General features: G+C 35.0%; 1 long non-coding RNA gene across 1 annotated transcript; it reads left to right on the forward strand.

Moving 5' to 3' along the window:
- The first annotated feature begins 988 nt into the window (after positions 1–988).
- On the forward strand, positions 989–20420 carry LOC150069573 (uncharacterized). Its single transcript, XR_016535554.1, has 4 exons — positions 989–1071; positions 13233–13269; positions 18629–18702; positions 20372–20420. It is a non-coding gene; the product is annotated as an uncharacterized LOC150069573 (long non-coding RNA).
- Positions 20421–21203: the final 783 nt, after the last annotated feature.

The following is a 21203-nucleotide window of genomic DNA, read 5'->3' on the forward strand; positions in this document are numbered from 1 at the left end:
ATGAAATAAAACATTGTATCTATAGAGTCATAGGTTTTTATGTCTTTATAGTTATGTGTGTATTTCCATTACCATGAAGGCTTTCATTTTTGACCCATCATATATGCATACAACATACATCGGTCACATTCACTCCCTGCATCATTCTTTCATCCTCATTCCCCCTCCTCAAATAATTCCAACACCCTTTACTCTTCCCTTTACATAGGTGTACATGTAGTATTTTGACTGTTACCCTCTTTCGTGCTCGCTGCTTACCCTCCCCCTCCCACTAGTTAATACCTATACTTCAGACAGGATCTGCTTGTGTCACTCATTTATTAATGATCTACTCATTGTATGATGGGGTTTCATTGGTATTTCACATATGCAGATAAAGCGTATGTTCTTCCTGCTTACTTGCACTTCCCCCATTCTCATCACCACATAGGACTCAACAGCTTTCAATGTCTTTCAGGCTGCTATCTTCATTCACGGATGGAACCCATTTTAACACTACTGACTTCCTTCCTACCATTTTCTTTTCTTCTATAGGCTCCCTGTAACCCCCTCACACAGTTCTGCATTTAAAAATTTGTGGGTTTTTTGCAATGTGCATGCATGATTTTGTATGTGTTGGTGCATGTATATGTCTATATTCTAGGTTCAGCACTCACAAGTGTGCAGATTTCATCCTGAACCTGGCTTAAATTACTTAATACGATCATCTTCAGCTTCATCTAGTTCCCTGCAACTGACACAATTTCATTTTTTGTTTGTATAGCTTAATATTTCACTAAAGGGTTTTTTTGGTGATTTATTCCTTGCCAGATGAATGGCTGGTACAACTTTTTCTCCCTTCTGTAGCTGTGTCTTCAGTTGTTACTATTTCTTTTGCTGTGCAGAAGCATTTTAGTTTGATGCAATCCACTTGTCAGTCTTTGCTCTTGCCACACAGTTGGAGTTGTGTTCAGGGAGTTAATGCCCATACCAATAAGTTCCAGTGTTTTCTCTATTCATTCCTTTAGTAGCTTTAAAATTTCATCTCTGAAATCATCCTAAACCTATACTGTAGAAGACCCTGACAATCAGGTAAGAGTTGGTTTTCCTTAAAGTTTGGTTGCACAGAAATAAAAAAAATGGGATCGAAGATAATAATAAGGCAATAAACTACATCATTTAGAATTGTTGTGTTCAAGAAATAAAAGTCTCATGTCATGCCAAATGTGTATTTTTTGTGTCTAAAACTTTATAAAGCAGCTAAGAAATTTATACTTTGGATCTCGAGAACCTGGATTTAGCATATTTACAGATAAATAAGATGGCAATATTTGGTTGTTTTTTCATTTACTTTAGTCATCTTATTGATGATTATGAAAGACTGAACGAAACTTTTGTTTCTATACTTACATAAACATAATTATGTAACCACTATTTCATGCCTCCAATACCGTACTTAAAATTGTGTCTTGTGAATCTTTGTGACTACACATCAAGAAAGGATTTATTGTACATTAGTGAAAAGTGTTTCTTTTATTATATTGTATCTCTAATTTTGGGAGAGATTATTATATAGAATTATGGATTATATTTTGGGGCTAGAATTGTAGCTTAAATGTAGAGCAAGTCTGAGATCCTGGGTTCAATTCTTAGTCACACATGCACACACACACACACACACACACTATTTATTTGTGCCCAAAGCAATCACAATTCACAATGAAGATAAACCTTTGAGCACTGGAAATCTAATTAAAATCTTCCAATCATAAATATTTATAAAAACTGTCTTTTTAAAGGATATTGTCCCAGTGGATTTAGTATGTCCTTGTTTCTGGATGATTGGGTAAATGCCAAGTAGTGGAATTGCTGGGTCATAGGGGAGCTCTATGTTTAGTCTTTTGAGGAACTGCCATACTGCTTTCCAGAATGGTTGAATGAGTTTACCCTCCCACCAACAGTGTAGCAGTGATCTCTCCAGGCCACATCCCCTCCAGCATCTGTTGTTATTCGTTTTCCTGATCCTGGTCATTCTAACCGGAGTGAGGTGGAATCTTAGAGTTGTTTTGATTTGCATTTCTTTTATGACCAGAGATGTTGAGCATTCTTCATGTATCTATAAGCCATTTTTGTTTCTTCTTCAGAGAAGACTCTTTAAGTCTTTGGCTCATCTTTTAATGGGATGGTTGTTACTTTGGAGATTAGTTTTGGAGTGATTTAAATTTTGAGTTGTTGATATATTTTAGATATGAGGCCTTTGTGTGTTGTTTGGTTGGTGAAGATCTTCTCCCACTCTGTAGGCTTCCTAATTAATTTACTAGCTATGTCCTTTGCCATACAAAAGCTCTGCAGTTTAATGCAGTCCCACTTATCCAGCGTTTCTCTGATTTGTTGTGATTCTTGGTCCTTATTAAGAAAGTTTCGACCTGTGCCATGGAGGCCTAGTGTATCTCCTATTCCTTCTTGTAAAGTTTTCAGGGTGTCGGCTTTTACCTAGAGGTCTTTGATCCATTTGGAGTTAATTCTAGTGCAGGGTGACAAAGAAGGATCCAACTTTAGTTTTCTGCAGGTGCTTAACCAGTTCTGCCAGCACAACTTGTTGAAGAGGCTATCTTTCTTCCATTCTATTTTTTTTGGCTCCCTTGTCAAAGATTAGGTGGCTATAGGTCTGTGGTTAATATCTGGGTCCTCAGTTCTATTCCGTTGGTCTTCAGGCCTGTTCTTGTGCCAGTACCAAGCTGTTTTGATAATTATAGCTCTGTAATAGAGTCTAAAGTTTGATTTTGAACTTCCTCCTCTGCTGTTCTTTCTGCTAAGAAGGACAGCACTATTTACCATAGTAAAGATATGGAACTAACCCAGATGTTCCTCAGTTGATGAGTGGATCAACAAGATGTGGTATTTGTACACAATGAAATTCTATGCTGCTGTCAGAAAGAATGACATCACCCCATTTGTTAGGAAATGGAAAGACTTAGAAAAAATCATATTAAGTGAAGTAAGCCAGACTCAAAAGAAGATAGGCTCAATGGTTTCCCTCACTTGCCATAATCAGTAGAAACCTTGGGCTCTACTAGCAGAGATCTGCAATAGAGCAAAACCTAGATACGTAAGGCCATATAGTATGATGCTAAATGAAAGGACCTCTAGGATATAGAAACAAAAGCCATATAATGAATGATTGGTTTCCTTAATGTACTATGTTATCTCTCATCTCTTTTGCTGTCCCTTGGTTATCTCATATTGTTACAGTATCCCACTTTGTTACCTGATATATCAGATATATTTGTATTTGCTTATTTGAAATTGGATAGGGAAGGGGGAAAAACAAGAGGAGGGGTGGGGGTGGGGGGAGGCAAATTGGGATCAAGACATGTGAAAGGGTATCAATGTATGTGAATTAATGCACCTCCTATCTGGCAAATATCATGTAACCCCTCTATTAATTACAATAAAAATATATGAAAAAAAAGGATTTCATCATGTACCCAAACAGTTTTTAACTCTCTCAGAGAGTAAAGCACTGTTATTTAATCCAAAATTTAATGTGCATAAGAATACATTCTAAGAGTTAAAAGATTAAGGGGAATAACATTCAATTTTAATAAAATATTTGGAGAGAATTTATAGGTTTTTAAGGAGGTGTATTATACTTACATTCCTGCATAAAATACTCTTTAATTGGAAATGGATATAATGCATTTTGTTGAGTTACTTATGAAGAATAAAGCCATATTATCCAAATTTATGCAAGTTATTTTCTTATTTGTGATTTCTTCCTTGAGCAAGTATTACTATTTATTTACACTGTACATGTTTCATTTTGTCTAAATACTCCACAGATCTAAGCATGATAGTTTCTGACACTATAAAACTTTCTATTTACTCAGAAATATCTTTGTACTTCAACTTATTGTCATTAGCAAAAGAAGTTATATTTCAAACACATCACAGGTTTAAACCTTAATTAAAAGCCATGACAGTCAATGAAAACAAATTAAGATAGGAACTTCTTTCCCATTTATTCTTTAAGTAAAAGATACTAATATATTTTAAAAGTGAATTTTTTTTGCCTAGACTAATTTTTTCCTTAACAAGGCACCTTACTGCTTTTTTTTATTAATAAGTTTATTTTTCCCCTGCTGAACATTCCATTTGGTTTTGCTTTTCTGTCCTATTCAATTACTTTTTGGTTTGTAAAAGTAAAACATGACCAGGAGAATTATATTTTGGATTCCACTTTAATGACATTTAAAGGGAGAAAGAAGAAAAGGAAAATTGTCAGATGAATTGTTCTCTTGCCTTCTTTTATTGCTACTCCATCTGGAAATAATTGGCAGGCCTGGTCTGTCTCAGGAAAAGGGGATTCATACTGAATAGACCATCTGCATACATACATGCACCTCTGATGCTATTGCTTCAACAGATGAGAGAATATTATACATGAAAATTATATGCAGCTGCTCTTGTAACACTGGTAAATATTTGCAAGAATTTTTTTCTAAGATGCCTCACAATTTATTGTGAAAAAAATTAATTGATCTCATTTACTAATTGGAGAAAAGTCATAGGAAATTAATAACACCCACCCTCCTTGATAAAGAGGGATATTCCTCTTAAAAACATTTTATTTTTTTAAAAAATATTTTATTAACAAACAACTATTCAAGAAGGGAATCTGTATATACAATCACTGGCACTTAGTTTTTAGAACATAATCAAAATTAGGCTAAGAGTTTGATATCATAGATAAATATGAATCTATGTAATAAAACATTATGTCTATAGAGTCATGGGTTTTTATGTCTATGTAGTTTTGTTTATGTCATTTGAAATATGATGTAAAAATCAATGTTAATAAATTCTTTAAAAAACCCAAACAAGTGATAACTATAACATTTGGCACAAAAAAAAACTTATTTGCTCTAGGTAGTTGTACAAATGAGTCACTATTTAAGAAAGCAGTTTATGAATAGAATATATCATGATCAATGTCACCATTTCAACATTCTCACCATCCCTCCCAATCTACCCTTCCTTTATCTTAATATTAGGTTATGTATTAAATCTTTTGTCATTTATGAAAGTTTATATGTGTAATGCATCTTGATCTGTGTCCTCACTTTAATATCTTCACACCTCTTGACCCACCCTTTCCCTATATTTCTCAATTCCGTGGTATATGCAATGAATTCTTCACTGCATTCTCCCTCCTTTTTCTTTCATTCTAACAAACCACACCCTCTTTGCAAGTACCCATTTCTTAGTATTTAGTTGTTGGGAATTCCATTTTTTGAATTATTTTTAAGGAGAAGAGTCTCATGTGTCTTTCCACAGTAACATCTTCTTATTCATAGAAAACATATGAAGTTTAATCCACTAGAGTGCTTTGACCCTGCACTGTTTAAGCATGATGAGTTTTAAATTTCTGTGTAGCAAGTTTTAGCTCCTAAAAACTATCAATCTAGGTACACATATTCAATAACTTAAAGTTTCTTGGGGAGAAGAAATATACTTGTCTCGATAGGTTTACTCACAGGAAATGGCAATGTTCAGTATACTATATTGAACTACCATAGACCAGATAGTTGACAAATCACTGAAATTTATTGCTTCTATTTTGGAGAAAAGAAGTCCAAGGTCAGGGTATTATGGTGTTCTGATGATGCATGTCTTCAGAGTTCCAGACTGAGAACAACCTATTGTATTCTGGAATGGTAGACAGATAGCTCCAGACTTCTCTAATGCACATTTTATGAGAGCATTAAAATCATTCAAAAAGGATCTATTCTCTTGATCTCATTGCTTCCCAAGGGTCCAGTCTCTTAACAACATTGTACTGGGGACTAAAACTTCAACATGTCATTTTTTTTGGTGGAAGCATTCAATTCACAATATGTATTTACACATGCATGTGTATCATAATGTAGAAATTATTGTGATAAAAGAAATTATAGAATAGTTTCAACTCAGTTTTACAGGAGTTTTGGTATTTAACTCATCAAATCTATATTAGTTTTGTATTTACCATCACAAACCATGATTTAAACATATCTATTAGTTTTCAGATTACTGAGTTAAAGAATTTGAGCCCTGGAAGATGAGCTCTTTCTTCAGGGTCTCAACAGAATCAAATCACATTGTATACCTGGTATGGGTTCTTTTGAAGTCTCTGTGTGTTTAATAAGCTTGTTGGAGTAATTATATTCATTAGAGTTGTAGAATTAACTCCCTAAGTTCTTGCTGGCTATATGCTAGGCTTTATCCCCAGCTCTTAGGGGCCTCTTGCTAATTGTGGTCCCAGGATACTCACAAAACATGGCAGTTTGCTTTTCAAAGTAAGCTTAATTACATCTACCAAAGGAAAATCTAGTCCACTGTGATTTATTTTATATGCTGCAACATGAGAGAGCATCCATTACAACACATTTGCCATTTGCTTAAGAGGAGAGATTGTTCAGTATATGTTTACCAGAGAAGAAAGGCATCATCTTTAGAATTTGCTGATATTGGTTATATTCATATCATGTTTATAATAGTTTCAAGACTCTTAATAAATATTCTGACATCTTATGAGGAGGAAGAATGCCCACTATCATTGGTAAAGATGAAAGGTCCAGATTTGGCTATCTTTGTTAACTGTCCTTACTTATCATTGACTGTTATTCTAGGTAATAAGTATGAATATTCTATTTCTGCCACTAGAAATATTAAAGATAAAAGCTTAAAAAGAAAACACCTGTTTATTATCTTTTACTTCAGTAGGACAGAATTTCAGGCATAGTTTAGCTCAGCTGTCTTTCTGTTCTGTGTTCATTATGAGAAACAGACTCACCCACCCAAGCATGAAGAATGGACTTGGAGGCAAGAGTGCAACCAAAGCAAGAATTTAGGTTCCATTTTCATATGAATGTGACAATATCATTCTTCTGATGGAAGCATAGAATTTCATTTTGTATATATACCACATTTCCTTTTTCTTTATTTCCTTTTGTGAGTCCTGGGGCTTGAACTCAGGGCCTGGGCACTGTTCTTGAGCACTTTTGGTCAAAGCTAGTACTCTACCACTTGCACCACAGCACCACTCCCAGCTTTTTCTGTTTGTGATACTGAGGAATTGAACCCAGGGTTTCATGCATCCTAGGCAAGCACTCTACCACTAGGTAACACTCTCAGTCCAAATACATACCATGTTTTCTTGATCCATTCATCTACTGAGGGACATTGGGGTTGGTCCCATATCTTAACTATGGTAAATGATGCTACAATGAACATGGTTATGTTGTTAGCCTTAATGTGGCCTTGTTATGTGACAATTTGGGTAAATGATCAGGAGTGGGATTGCTGGGTCACAGAGGAGCTCTATTTTTAATGTTCTGAGGAGCAGCCTACTGCTTTCCAGAGTGGTTGGACAAATTACACTCTCACCAACAGTGCAGTGGTTATCCCTGGCCAATCTCCACCAGCATCTGTTGTTATTAGATTTCTTGATCATGGCCATTCTAACTGGAGTGAGGTGGAATCTCAAAGTTGTTTTGATTTGCATTTCTTTTATGCCAGAGATGTTGAACATTACTTATGTGTCTATTGGGCTTTCATATTCCTCCTCCAGGGAAGTTTCTCTTTAAGATTTTAGCCCAATTATTTATGGGGCAATGTTGCTTTGAGGATTTGTTTTTTGAGGGTTTATTTTTTTCAACATCCAAGTATTTTTTAGATGCGAGCTCCTTGTCTGTTGTATAGCTAGTGAAAATTTTCTGCCAATCTGTGAGCTTTGTATTTTTGGCTAGCTATATCCTTTGCCATGCAGGAACTCTGAAATTTAATGAAATCCTCTTTGTCCATCCTTTCTTTGATTTGTTGTGTTTCTGGATCTTAGGAAGTTTTTACCTGGGCTAAGGAGACCATAGGCTCTATGGTCTCCCTCATTTATAATAACTAGAATATGTCTAAGATATTCTTAGCAGAGGATCACTATAGATCATTAGCTGTGTGCATATGAACATATAAAATGGAGCTTATCAACATGAACTCCAAGAAATGAAAAAAGTTTTTTTGCAGTGTACTCTTTGCAGTTATTTTATTCTCACTCTCTCTCTGTCTCTGTCTCTCTGTCTCTGTCTCTCTCTGTCTGTCTCTGTCTCTGTCTCTGTCTCTGTCTCTGTCTCTGTCTCTGTCTCTGTCTCTGTCTCTCTCTCTCTCTCTCTCTCTCTCTCTCTCTCTCTCTCTCTCTGTCTCTCTGCCTTTTTGGTTTATTCCCTGTTGTCAGTGATTTTTTCTTTGGCACCCATTGTCTTGCACATAGGTGTATCTGATCTGGGGACGAGAAAGGGAATCACAGAAAAGGTAGAACCTGGGGTGAACCAATACAGCAGTGATACTCACTAGATACTATGTTGGAAATGAACTCTACTACTTTCAGGGGTGAGGATGGAGGGTGGGGCCCAGGGCCAGGAATAGTAGAAAAGGAAGGAGGGGGTAACACTTCAAAAAGAAATATACTCATTACCTTGCTCATGTAACTCTAACCACGCTATATATCACCTTTACAATAAAATTAAAAACATATTTTAAAGATGGTAAAAGAAGAGGTAAGGGTTTTTAGAGTCTTTAAGAAAACTTACAAGCCATTACATTCAGCCAAATTATGTTATCTGCATATTTCTGTCAGAAGGTTGGTCTTACTTAGATTATTAACACAGAAAAATAGCCATGGAAACATTCCTCTTCACTGGAATTTTTCTTTCAAATATAGCATTTAGCCTTTGATACTATGGTCTTGTGAGGAAGCTACTGCTTTTATTCTAGTCATAGCTATGTAATGTCAAACTTATATTATGGAAGACCACTTACATTAGACAGCTTAGAAGTCTCAGGGTCATGTATACACTAAAAGAAAATCCTGCAACCAAATAGTATAAATGTCTGTACTTGCTTGGAGTATGTTTAAAGTCAACTTAGAGACCACATACTCATGCTACTGACTTTATGTGATGTTAGGTATTGACTGGGAGATTTTCTTCTAAAGTGTGTGTCCTGATTCACTTCTGACTCACACTCTGGGAAGGGAACTAATATGATTCACTATGCCTGGAAAATTTATAAAAGCTATATTGAATAAGTAAAAGAACAGTATAAAAGACAATGTAGTTCATGTATTTTTGAAAGAAATCTGCATCTTCTTAAAATTTAGGGGATCAAATTTTTATCATTAATTTTTATCATAATTTTAATATAAAAAGAAACAATCACCACTTTGCATTAAGGAAAGATCTATAGTGACTTGATTTTAAAGTCTGTTTTCTAGGGTGATATACTGTTAATAAAATTCAGTACTAGTCACGGGTTTGTTGTTTTTCTTATTAAATAGCATATACCATCATTCATATTAAAATGTTCGCTTACTATTGTCACATCATTCCATTCATTATTAACTGTATTTTTTGTCTCTTTTGGTCCTGGGGATCAAACCCAGGATATTGCACTTGCTAGGCAAGCATTTTGCCACTTAGCTATATCCCAGCCCCCGTTTTCCACTCATTATTGAAATGAAACACTCAAGCCCAAATCTGACAGCACAGATATCCTCATGGCCTCATGGGTAAAGAATCTGAAAAGGGAATAGTGGAAAAGACATTTGCTGTGCAATGTCTAGGACTTAGGAGAAAAATTTAACAGCTAGATATGTGAAGTTTAGTATTTTCTGATGCATGTTCACTGAAGTATTTGTTGCCTTTGGGCTGAGAGGACCCAAAGTCTAAAACTCCCAGCAAGTCAGTAAACCCATGGTCTATTCAAAAGGCTTGATTTCCACACAGCTTGGTGGCTTGTAAATTAATGGATCAAAGGGTAAGTATTGCAGAAGCTGCCTTATAAATTATTTGGTACAGTTTCTAGCACTGTTACTGCTTTTATCAGTTGTGAGTTACACATTTGCACATATTCAAAGGAAGTATTACATGCACACCATTTCTAAATTGGAAGGCATAAAGTCATGTTGCAGAAGCAAAAGTATGTGAAGTAGAAGATATACTGGGGTTACTGTTAAAATGCAATTTGTCATGATATTTACGGTGGTGTTTATATTTATTAAATAGTTGAGAGTATCTTCCTACTTGTTGTCTTGCTTGTTAGTTATTGTGCACTTGGGACTGTTCAGAAAGAAATCTCTGTTTGTGGTTTACAAGAAAATGACAGCTTTTAATAATGGTGATGAGAACAAAGATTAATTGAAACTTGTACTTATTATTCAGCTTTACTAGTAATATTGTAAATATAGTCTGTTAAAAATACCATCTCTTCATGTGGATTTCATTTCTCTTCATTCAAACAAGAAGTATCGCCAAATAGCAGATGGACTTCCCATAATGCTTTTGGGCAGATGTTCTCTTTTGGGCCATAACATGTGAATAAATAAATGCCATGTTCAAAACTATCTCATCATCTGCAGTAATTACTGGATAAGGTCCAATGTGTACACAGGTCTTTTACAGCTGAATTATATTGGTTCAGTCTGCTACTGGAAGCTTGGTTAGTAGTAATTCTCTTTTGCTAAGTTTTGATTGGAATATTGTATATTTACTAGATGTTTATTATACCATATTTATACACCAAATACAATTAATTTATCAATTCTGACTTTCTGATTATCATTTTAAAAGATATCTCAAAGCAAGTGCAAATACTTATTGCATAGTGGAAAATCAAACTCAGAATAAATATGGTATAGCAAAAAGACTAAAGAAGGAAAATCCACTAATAAAGTGACTTAGAAAGATTAAGGTGGTTTTACAATGCATTTTGCTTGAAAATCATTTTGATTCTGTGCAATTCCGTGAATGCCTCCCATCTTAACTCAGGTGTTCTAGAGTTACTACATGTATGCTTCTTTGAGAACTGTGAGTGGAAATGAAAGACAATCTCTCTATTTCATGAAAAAAGAAAGCATTCAGAGCCTGATATACAATAGATTGAGGGTAGATAATTTTCTTTCTTTCAATCCTGAATACTATTCAATCATGCATACTTTCTTTATACAACCCCCAGTTTTAAGAAGATGACCCATTTCAGCACTTGCCTGAAGCTTTGAAAGTGGTAACAGAAGGCACTTCATATAAAAAGTGCTTTTTTGTGTTGCCTTGCCAGGGATAAGACAGAAGTACAGATTACTCAAAAAGACTTAATTAGAAGACAGACTCTTGTGTCCCCGTGCACCTGCATCTTCTGTTTACTCTATTCACTTCACCTACACACTTAGGCAATTTTGCTGAGGAAAAAAATTACACTTTAAGAAAATCAGACATGGGAATAGGTATTTGCTATTCAATTTATTAGTGTATTATGCATGCAGGAAAATGGAGGATGGCATATATCACAGTAGGTTTGTTTTTTTAGAAACATTTTGGCAGTATGTTCCAGTTCTCATTTTTTTTTTAGTGCTAGTCCTGAAATGGGACTCCATTAACCAGACTGTTAATACATTTTAGCTCAGAGCAGTGATTCTCCACTGTAGGCAAGCTTGGCCTCCAGGGACCATTTGGCAATACCTCAAGATACTTTTGTTTGTCATAATTGAAAACCAGGGGGAGTGCTGCTGGCATTTGGAAGAGTGAGGCTTGCAAGGCAGCTGCACAACCTGCAATATTGAAAAGAACCCACTCCCCTAACACGAAACTATCCATTATAAAATTTCAATGGCACCAAGGCGGAGAAATACTATGTAGGACAAGAAAACTTCTAGAAAACCTTAGTTTTATAGCATAATTTCTAGTATTATTCCAGTGGATTTCCCTTAGCAAGGCATGACTTAATGTCCAAAATTGAAAGGGAAAAGAACTTTTTTAAGTAAGTCGTTAATGTGGGCACTCATGTTCAGTCTTGTGGTGGACAGAGTACAACCTTTATTCCTTATCTATGCCCTAAGCCTTGGAATTTCCAAAGATATCACTTTGACAGGCCAAAGGGATGTTTGTTGCCTGGAGACTGTGATTTTCTAGGTGAGCCCAACCCAATTGGGGGAATCATTTAAAGCAGAACATCAGCTGAGGCCCCAAGGGATGGCATCATAAGAAGAAGCAGAGCCAACTTGAGCGCCTGGTACTGCTGGCATGGAAGGTAAACCATCATGAGCCATGGAGAGGCTTCTAGAATATAGAGATCCAGAAATTCTTTCTGGCATCCAGAAAGCAAGACACCTCTGCTGACACACCCTTTATTTTTGCCCATTGAGACCCTCATCAGACTTTGGAAACCATAATATGAAGAAACTGTAGTTTTATAAGTCATTAACTTTGTACCAATTTATTATTATACAGAGAAATACCGTACACCCAGTTGATTTGTATATGTCACTTGATCCTTTGAACAATATAAGGACAAATGTGTTAGTTTTGGAAAAACAGAGAGACATACAGGGAAATGACATGGAGAGCTAAAGTGATCTGCTGTGTCACACATTTAACAATTGTGAAGAAATGGTCTTGGGAAGTGTACATTTGACTTTAAAGCCAGTGCTTTAAATGTTTTTGGAACTGACCTCTTAACTTACTTCTAAGCAGAAGGTCTTCTTTTCTTCTCCCTTTCAGTGTTGCACAGTAAGCCTATGGTTTTGTATATGCTAGGCAAGTCGTTTAACATGGAGTAAAAATTCAGGCTTAGGTAAGTTTGTTCTTTGCCAAAAGCATAAGCATCTCATCCTTAGTACTTTTTGGTTCTTTTTATAACATGTAAATTTTATGATTAGCTTGAGTTAATCTCTTCAGAACTATTTGTAGAAAATAGTTCCATTTTGCCTAGGGAAATGTGTACTTGGTTAGTATTTGATAGAAAATATTTTATTTTATTTTAAGTTATAGTCATATCTACCATGTTTCTGACATCATTTAGAAGTAACTTTTCCTCCCTTTTGTAGTTGCTGTTTAATTTTCCATTTCTTTCCACTCTCCACCATCCATTTTGTGAACCAAATGGAGCAGCTTTTGCTTTTTTAAATGAATCATGTTCTTTTTTATTTATCTTTTACCTATTACCAATTTTGTCTTAGTTTGTTCACGACCTTTGTTTTGCCTTGAATACTGTCTTACTCCTTTGTTTGCTTTTTATGCTCATTCTTCAGGTTTTAGTTTCCTGCCTTTGAACTGGTCTGGGAAGAGAATTCTTTTTGACACCCTATCACCTCAAGAATAGATTTCATTTGTAGCTGAACTCATTTTAGAATTTATTTTAGTAACAGTAATTTTTCCTTGTCTTTTCAGTGCCTCCTTCTAGACCAAAAGTAAGAGTCTCTCAAAGGTAAGACACTACCAAATATTCCATTAAAAATAAAAGACTATATAAAACAATTTGAACTGACAAGTGTACAATGCTAATTATGCAGCTGATTTCATACATGAATTGTCCATGTAACTATAATTAGATCAAGAGAATGCCAGCTCCTTGGAATCATCATCCTTTCACCTGGAACTTTTGTTTCTGCAACTTCTTGTTCCCTCTTTCTCCTCCTATTCTACCCAAACACAATCTGTATCCTGGCTCTAATGCTATGTTATTTTTTTTTTGCCAGTCCTGGGCTTGAGCTCAGGGTCTGAGCACTGTCCTTGGACTTTCTCAAGGCTAGAGCTCTACCACTTGAGCCTCAGCACCACTTCCGGCATTTTTCTATGTATGTGGTACCGAGGAATCGAACCCGGGTCTTCATGCATGCTAGGCAAGCACTTTAACCACTAGGCCAAACTCCCGGCCTGCTATGTTATTTTTTAAAGGGTTTCCATAACAAAGTAGAATAAATTGACTTAAATGACAGAAATCTATTTTCTTATGATCTGTTAGAGGATAGGTATCTAAAAATGGGCTCTGAGCTAGATTGAACACACAATCTGAAATTTGCAGAATGATATTATGCAAAGGGAAGACCTATTTTCATAGAATTATGCTTGATAACTTTTCAGTGTCAGAAAAGAAATTCATTATTTGATTTCTACTCTGATTTCTTGCAATGCCCCTGATTTTCTAGTTGTTCATTTGTATTGCCTCCTCTTTCCAACCCTGAGCCTTCTTAGAGAACTGTGAAGACTCTGCACTGCTCACACTGTGTTCTGTGTGCATGCACCTGTGTCCAAACACATACTCCTTATAAGGATTCTACTTTTTCTGTATCGGGGGGAGGGGCATACAGTTCTATGCCTTACTCTTACTTAGCTGTACTTTCAGTAATCCTATTTCCAAATAAGGCAATATTTTTAAGTGTTAGAATTTAGATCTCCAATATATGAATTTTAACTAGGAAATGCAATGTAATCTACAGCATTTGTTTTTGAACTTTGAATAATATATAGACTATATTTTATGTTATCTTCACTGGTTCAATATTGTATCCATGCCATCTGGCCATATTGTTTTGTAATTAATTACTTAATCATTTTGATTGCTGTACTGTGCTTTACTACCTGCTTATAGTGCATACATTTATCCTTCTACTGTTGAAAGATATTGGTTTATCACTAAGAGTTATTATATATAGTGCTGACAAAAAGGTTTTTACTATAAGTTTTGATGCATATAATGTAAAGTTATAAAGTAAAGAAATGCTTATTGAGTGAATACATTGTAAGACCATGCAAGTACTCATTCTTTAGTACTTTACTAAATGAACTAAATATTTGAGTAAAGTAGGGGTAAGCAATGGAGATTTTTTTCCAAGTGTTTCTCTTAGAATACTGATCTCACTAAAATAACTTTGTCCTTTAAAAAGATTTGGAAATATCAGATTGAACAAAGTAAAATATTCTGTTTGCTTAGTTATACTGTACGGTTTGTTTCCCAATTGTTAATGTGAATTGCATTTTTTCTGGAGAGTGAATATGAAAGACATTTCTTAGAGTTAAGAGAAAAGCTCTTTATGTTTTGGGCAAGATGTAGGAAGGAAGAGAAACTCCCTTCAGGTTCTACATCTGTTTATTACCAAACAGGTTTTAATTTTTTTCAGATGGCATATTATAAGCTATGTAGAATCCTACTTAAACAGAATCTCAGAAGTACAAATACATGGCATTTACCCAATCGTCCAGAAACAAGGACATACTAAATCCACTAGCACAATGATGTTCATTGCAGCACTATTTACCATAGCAAAGATATGGAACCAACTCAGATACCCCTCAGCTGATGAGTGGATCAACAAGATGTGGTATTTATACACAATGGAATTCTATGCTGCTGTCAGAAAGAATGACATGGCCCCACTTGTAAGGAAATGGAAAGACTTAGAAAAAATTATATTACGTGAAGTAAGGAATATAGGCTCAATGGTTTCCCTCATTTGTCCTAATCAGTAGAAACCTTGGGCTCTCCTAGCAAAGATTTACAATAGAGCAAAACCTAGATACATAAGGCTATATAAGATGACGGTTTATGAAACGACCTCCAGGATAAAGAAACAAAAGCCATATAATGTGTGATTGTTGTCCTTAATGTACTATGTTATCTCATCTCTTTTGCTATCCCTTGGTTATCTCATATTGTTACAGTATTTCACCTTGTTAACTGATATATTGTATATATCCTTATTTGGTTATTTGAAATAGGATAGAGAAGGGGGAAACAAGATGAGGGGTGGAGGTAGAGGGAGGGAAATGGGGACCAAGACATGAGAAAGGGTATCAATGTTTGTGAAGTAATGCACTTCTACCTAGTAAATATAATGTAACCCTTCTATTAATTACAATAAAATATAAATGGAAGAAAAAATATGTTAAGGGATAGTACCCAGCCTTAAGATTAAGTCCTAGTTCTGAAACAACAACAACAAAAAAATCAAATGATACACCCAAAAGTAAAAGAAACAAAACAAAACAAAACAAAAAACATGGCTTGGACCATTCGGGGTAGGATCTTCAATGTTTTTCTTTGTGTGAGGCTAACTCAGAATTTTATTAGTATTTTTTATAATTGAACAATGATTGATGCTTTTAGAGGGCTTCTTTGAACACAGCAATGTTCTGTGTTTACAATAAGTTGTCTAAACAACAAGCCTCAAATTTTAGGAGGAATAGTGATCAGTTAGGCAGGGGTAATAAGCACAAGCAATCATTTGGTTCACTGTGCTTACAAAGGAGGACCAACTCCATTTCAGTTCCCTTTTCAGCTTTCTTCTAAGCAGCACAGTGGATTAAATGCTTGCAAGGGGAGTTGTTTCTATTGTATATCTTAAAAGAATTAAATTTTAATTAGTGAATGCATTAAGCATGTATATTAATTAAGTGGTTTGGGGTTGCAGTAGTTCAAGCATCAGCACTTTCCCTGATGTCTCATTTTGCTGACTACAGTCTGAAGGGAAGCTTGCCCCAGACAGCAGCAACACAACGGGGCTGCCAAACAAAAGGGCTTGCACCCCAATTAAGTTAAAAGTCTCTGCACTGCTCTTACATTCCAGATGGCAAGTAAATTCAGATCTGCAGGAAGGATTTAATTAAGATATGTTGATTGTAAGGATAAAGCCAGGAATTCAACCTTAAGCTAGCACAGACAAAAAAAAAATGTAATGGCACTTAAAAATCATTGCAATATAAGTAGGATCTAGTCCATCAGTAGAGTCAGGGATCTAATACTCAGTATTTTACCATTCTATTTGCTATTTGCTCTTAATATAAGTTTGGTTCTTTGCCCTACAATAATCATTTTAGATTTTATTCTATCGATCCCCTCCTATCAAATGCATTTAATCTCAAAAGTAAGTATAATCCTAGAGCATAATCGCTGTATTCCACTTCAAAAAATAGTTTAATATTTTAACAAAAGAGTTTACTTGAATGGCCCAAATTTACAGAAGAACAACAAGATACATGTCATATAGAATATTAGTATGGTTGTGTTTATAGAAATAAAGACAAAAGATATAGACAGGGGAAGGAGAGAGAAATTGTGTCCTAAAAATCTACTTAGCCTATATGAGGTGTGATGTACTAATTTTGTTATATGTATCTATACATACATTTATATAATGTAAAGCTGTAGGTATATAGACGTTTATTAATATCTATCCATTTGTATATACTACATATCATATAGTAGAAAAATATTTTTATAGAAAAATAAATTATTTGGATCTTATATAAAAAAATAATCCTAGAGCATTTAATAATTCTGTTTTTTCAATTGTTGCATAAGAAACATACTTGTATTATGAGATTGGACTAAATGACAAATACTGTGATGATTATAAAGTGTGTGAATTACACCTAATCCTTCTACAAACTTGTCAATGCAACTGCTTAATTGTCATCATTACAAGGATTTGTAAGTTTCCATCTCAAACATCCATAAATTGGTCAATACAGAACCATGGGTTAAACCCTAACACAGAATTCTACTTTTACTCATTTTCCTTTCTTGGTAATGATTCCAATACCTCTATAGCTGCTCAATGTTGTTGCCTTTCATAGTCTAGCAAAATAGTTCTGTTGATGCTGATCATTGTAGTGTACCTGGGACGAGTCCACTTCTGTTTCCCTCATTCTGGTCCAGGATTTCTCAAGCTTGATAAATTAGTATTTTCAAAAATATGATTTTTTATTGTGAATGATTTTTTTCTGTGTAGGATTAGATGTTACATCCAGCATCCTTATCATCTATCCACTAAATGCCGTACATCTATGCTAGTTATGAATCTTCCGAGTTTGACAGTTGTTCCCTGGACTAAAAAGTCAGCCCAAATTTAGGACCATCCTGTTCATATTGTCATTATCTCTTGATACAAAATATTAATTGTCATAAAGCTCAACTGAAATATTTGCTTTAATTTAAGTTGATTCAAGTTTTGTTCCTTTTTGTTGATCGTACTGGGGAATGAGCACAGTGATTCGTATATAGCATTCCATGTGCTCCACCACTTGAACCATGATACCATGCTTTAATCTGATTTTCGAAAGTTCTTTGTTTACATAGTCATTTAATTCACATTTCAATAAAGAAAATGGTCCCTCCTTTAAACCTTTAGTATATTTCCTCTTTATTTTATTATTTATTTTGTTATTTCTGCATATAAAATAAATTTGTTTAAAACAATATCTATTTTATTAGCACATCCACGATTTGTCCAACCTTGTCCAACCAAGTTGGTTAGGGCAGCCCATTTCTGCTTCAGGCATAATAACAGTGATCATTAGAAGTCTGAACCTTGAGTAGGCAATGGTGTCATATGCTGAAATCCAGACACACTGGAAGGGATAAAGTTTGTAATGTTCATGTTTTATTGTGATCTGTTTATAAGGTGCTCATAACACTAGTGTTTATTCCTTTCAGTTAGGCAATCATAAATGACTTCATTTTAAATTAAGAAGGAAATTAAGTTTTTTGTAAAAATTACAAAGGAGATACCACACTCCCCAGAAAAATAATGCCCAAGTATCTTCATAAAAGAAAATCTAAATAGTTTTCAGTAAAGTTCCTAAATAGATTTTGGGGAAAATCAAAACAAAAAAATGTATGACAATATACTAATCTGTTCCCAATAGTGATCCTTAGCTTATGTTTATTCACTATTTGGCAAGAAAACTTGAACTCAGTGTCCCACACTAACTTGTCTTGCTAGACCATTTTGGCATTCTACCATTTCAGCCACACTGCCAGCCTATTTTATTTATTTTTTTGCTAGTTAAATGGAGATGCCCACGCAGGCTTTGATCTTCCATCCTCAAAGCTCAACTTCCTGAGTAGCTATGATTCCAGGTAAGATCTACTGAGATGCATCAAGAATCTTTTTCCTTTTGTGCAGGTCCTGGGCCTTAATTAAGACTTAGCTATCATTCCTGCACTGTTTTTTGTTTGTTTGTGATTTGCTCAAGACTAGTGCTCTAGCATTTGAGCTAGCATTTGAGCCTTAGCTCCACTACTGGATTTTTGGTGGTTAATTGGAAGTAGGAGTTCATGGGCTTTCTTACCTAGGCTGGCTTAGAACTGCAATCCTCAGATCTCAGCCTCCTCAGTAGATAGGAGAAGAGATGTGAGCAATGAGAACCCAGTGTTTTTATTCAATACTTGATTCTGAGATTATACAGATATATATAACATAAAAAGAATCATTTCTTGTAATTTCTTATGCTAAAATGCAGTTCCAAGAATTGAATTCAATATCTACTAATATTCTATTCTTGTTGCCAAATCTCTAATTAAATGAAAATTTTATTATATCAATAATTCAAACATTTCTTAAAGACCATGTTGGATTATGAAGCAGGTCTCTCTTAGCCATTTACTTTCATACTTAAAGCCAAGTTTATAAACTTTTATATTAAATTTTTCAATATTTAAATATTTCATTTTTTGCTGTCACAATTTCTTAGGGTAACTGAGTAGATGCATACATGACTGTGCAAAAAATGTTGAAAATAATTAAATGTGTATATGTTTTCTTGTTTAGAAAAATGAAAAGAAGACTGGGCTGGGCCAGGAAGTTCTATTTATATTGAGAGAAATACATATTTATGTTCCAAACTAATAAAGCTTACTTGTCAGGCAAGGACTTGAAAATAGTTTCACTACAGTTGTAGTCCTGAGTGAGGCCCAGATGGAAAGGCACTTTGACAAATATTTAGAGTAAATCCTCATGGTTTTGCATGAGAAACAGTTTGACTACTTCTGTCTATAAATCCTGAATTCCCCCCCCCCTTTTTTTTTTTTTGCCAGTCCTGGGCTTGAGCTCAGGGCCTGCTTACTGTTCTTGGACTTTCTCAAGGCTAGAGCTCTACCACTTGAACCTCAGCACCACTTCCAGCTCTTTTCTATGTATGTGGTACCGAGGAATCCAACCTGGATCTTCATGCATGCTAGGCAAGCACTTTAACCACTAGGCCAAACTCCCAGCCCCCTAAATTTTCCCCTTTTAACTACGTTTTATAGCTAGACATGAACCTTCCTCTGTTTACTTTTGTAAAATTAATATAATTGTGTTTGCATTCTAAGAAGCTTATAGAACAGATTAAATGAGTAAATGTTTTCAAAGCACTTAAACTGAATATTATATGAATGGTTATTATTTTTTGATAAATTTGTTTTAATGAGTGATTTTCAGTTTTAGAAGTTGAGCTTTCCTGAATTGCATCACAAATATAGTACAAGAAGTTATTTAGTGGATCTGTACTTAATAGTCTTCCAGTGCGTTTGCTTCTTTACAATTTATTCATTTTTATACAATATTTTCAGAGGCACAGCTATGTACTGGGTAGTAAGCTAGATAACTAAAACTATATAAAGTTCAGAAATCTGTAGATTAATCCAGAGAAGTACATTGTTGATTTTGTTTGAGTCTTTGAAACTCAGAGGGAGTCACAGAAGCCATTCTACGCTGTAAATATATTTTTCATCATACAACTCAAGACATTTTTTTTCTCCCATGCAGGAAGATTCTTTCATGCAAAAGAAAACGGACACCAGCCATGCCCAAAGATGTGAGAATAATGTCTATTATGTTTGTAATTTGCCTTTCTCTGATAATGAAAGGTTGGGTATATATTTCCATAGACATTATTTGCTCTTTGTAAATTTTCTCAGATCAATGTCTATCGAAGAAATTAATTCATCTTTTACTTGGATGACTGTGGTTTTTCAGTATTTGTAGCAATCCTATGTGCGGTAAACTAGTCATGAAATACAAATTTTTTTTTTTTTTGCCAGTCCTGGGCTTGAGCTCAGGGCCTGAGCACTGTCCTTGGACTTTCTGAAGGCTAGAGCTCTACCACTTGAGCCTCAGCACCACTTCCGGCTTTTTTCTATGTATGTGGTACCGAGGAATCAAACCGGGGTCTTCATGCATGCTAGGCAAGCACTTTAACCACTAGGCCAAACTCCCGGCCCCGAAATACAAATTTTGTATAACTCCATCACATGAGTTAACTAAAATAATCAAACTCACAGAATCAGAGCAGTATAATGTTTTCAAGGGCTACAGGGGGAAATGATGAGAAAGTTTTGCTTAATGGGTATAAAATTTGAGTTGTGTTAGATGGCTAAGTTCTAGAGAGTGGTCCATGTAGTTAGTAATATCGTATTTACCCTTACCATTTTGTTCAGGGTTAAAAAAGAAACACAACTTTTGGAAATGTATGAATTTCAGAGTGTTTTCACTTTCATTTGGTTTTGAGAGAGAAGTCAAATTTTGAGGGAAACCATGTGCTTCTTGTTAGGTGTCTTTGAAACCACCTTGATGCAGCCTTTGAAACATAACACACTGA

The sequence above is a fragment of the Megascapheus bottae genome, chromosome 1 (genome assembly GCF_031878675.1).
Source record: "Megascapheus bottae isolate mThoBot1 chromosome 1, mThoBot2.hap1, whole genome shotgun sequence".
In the NCBI taxonomy this organism is placed as follows: domain Eukaryota; kingdom Metazoa; phylum Chordata; class Mammalia; order Rodentia; family Geomyidae; genus Megascapheus; species Megascapheus bottae.